Genomic DNA, 2,500 nt, shown 5'->3' on the forward strand with positions numbered 1-2,500 from the left:
TTTTTTTCAATTCTGCCCACAAATGTTCTATGGGATTGAGGTCAGGGCTTTGTGATGGCCACTCCAATACCTTGACTCTGTTGTCCTTAAGCCATTTTTCCACAACTTTGGAAGTATGTTTGGGGTCATTGCTCATTTGGAAGATCCATTTGCGACCAAGCTTTAACTTCCTGACTGATGTCTTGAGATGTTGCTTCAATATATCCACATAATTTTCCTCCCTCATGAAGCCATCTATTTTTTGACCTGCACCAGTCCCTCATGCAGCAAAGCACCCCACAACATGATGCTGCCACCCCCGTGCTTCACGTTTGGGAGGGTGTTCTTTGGCTTGCAAGCCTCCCCATTTTTCATTATGGCCAAACAGTTCTATTTGTGTTTCATCAGACCAGAGGACATTTCTCCAAAAAGTACGATCTTTGTCCCTATATGCAGTTGCAAATCGTAGTCTGGCTTTTTTATGGCAGTTTTGAAGCAGTGGCTTCTTATTTGCTGAGCGGCCTTTCAGGTTATGTCGATATAGGACTCGTTTTACTGTGGATATAGATACTTTTGTACCTGTTTCCTCCAGCATCTTCACTTGGTTCTTTGCTGTTGTTCTGGGATTGATTTGCACTTTTAGCACCAAAGTACGTTCATCTCTAGGAGACAGAACGAGTCTCCTTCCTGAGCGATATGACGGCTGCGTGGTCCCATGGTGTTTATGATTGCGTATTATTGTTTGTACAGATGAACTTGGTATCTTCAGGTGTTTGGAAATTGCTCCTAAGGATGAACCAGAATTGTGGAGATCTACAAAAAAAATTCTGGGGTCTTGGCTGATTTCTTTTGATTTTCCTATGATGTCAAGCAAAGAGGCACTGATTTTGAAGTTATGCCTTGAAATACATCCACAGGTACACCTCCAATTAACTCAAATTATGTCAATTAGCCTATCAGAAGCTTCTAAAGCCATGACATAGTGTTTGCAAACTTCTGACCCACTGCAATTGTGATACAGTGAATTGTAAGTGAAATAATCTGTCTGTAAACAATTGTTGGAAAAATTATTTGTGTCATGCACAAAGTAGATGTCCTAACCGACTTGCCAACACTATAGTTTGTTAACAAGAAATTTGTGGAGTGGTTGAAAAACGAGTTTTAATGACTCTAACCTAAGTGAATGTAAACTTCCGACTTCAACTGTATGTAGGTATCAAATATATATTTGTAAATATCACATATATGTCTGTAAATATCAAATATATGTATGTAGGTATCAACTATATGTCTGTAGGTATCAAATATATATCTGTAGGTATCAAATATATGTCTGTAGATATAAAATATATGTCTGTAGGTATCAAATATATGTCTGTAGGTATCAAATATAAGTATGTATTTGATCAAATATATGTTTATAGGTATCACTATATTATTGTAGATATGAAATATTGTCTGTAGGTATCAAATATATATCTGTAGGTATCAAATATATTTCCGTAGGTATAAAAAATATATGTCTGTAGATATAAAAAATAGTTCTGTAGATATCACATTTATGTCTGTAAATATTACATACATGTACATAGGTATCAAATATATGTATGTAGGTATCAAATATATGTATGTAGATATCAAAAATATGTCTGTAGGTATCAAATATATATCTGTAGGTATCAAATATATGTCTGTAGATATAAAATATATGTCTGTAGGTATCAAATATATGTCTGTAGGTATCAAATATAAGTATGTATTTTATCAAATATATGTTTGTAGGTATCACATATATTATTGTAGATATGAAATATATGTCTGTAGGTATCAAATATATATCTGTAGGTATCAAATATATTTCGTAGGATAAAAAATATATGTCTGTAGATATAAAAAATATTTCTGTAGATATCACATATATGTCTGTAAATATTACATACATGTACAAGGTATCAAATATATGTATGTAGGTATCTAAATATATGTATGTAGATATCAAATATATGTCTGTAGATATCACATTTGTGTTGTATATATCAAATATATATCTGTAAATACAAATATATCTATGTAGTTTATCAAATTATGTTGTATGTATCAAATATATAACTCTAGTATGAAATATATGTCTGTAGGTATCAAATATATATCTGTAGGTATCAAATATATTCTGTAGGTTATAAAATATATGTCTGTAGATATAAAAAATATTTCTGTAGATATCAAATTTATGTCTGTAAATATTACATACATGTACATAGGTATCAAATATATGTATGTAGGTATCAAATATATGTATGTAGATATCAAAAATATGTCTGTAGGTATCAAATATATATCTGTAGGTATCAAATATATGTCTGTAGATATAAAATATATGTCTGTAGGTATCAAATATATGTCTGTAGGTATCAAATATAAGTATGTATTTTATCAAATATATGTTTGTAGGTATCACATATATTATTGTAGATATGAAATATATGTCTGTAGGTATCAAATATATATCTGTAGGTATCAA

The sequence above is a fragment of the Salvelinus namaycush genome, chromosome 5 (genome assembly GCF_016432855.1).
Source record: "Salvelinus namaycush isolate Seneca chromosome 5, SaNama_1.0, whole genome shotgun sequence".
Classification (NCBI taxonomy): Eukaryota; Metazoa; Chordata; class Actinopteri; order Salmoniformes; family Salmonidae; genus Salvelinus; species Salvelinus namaycush.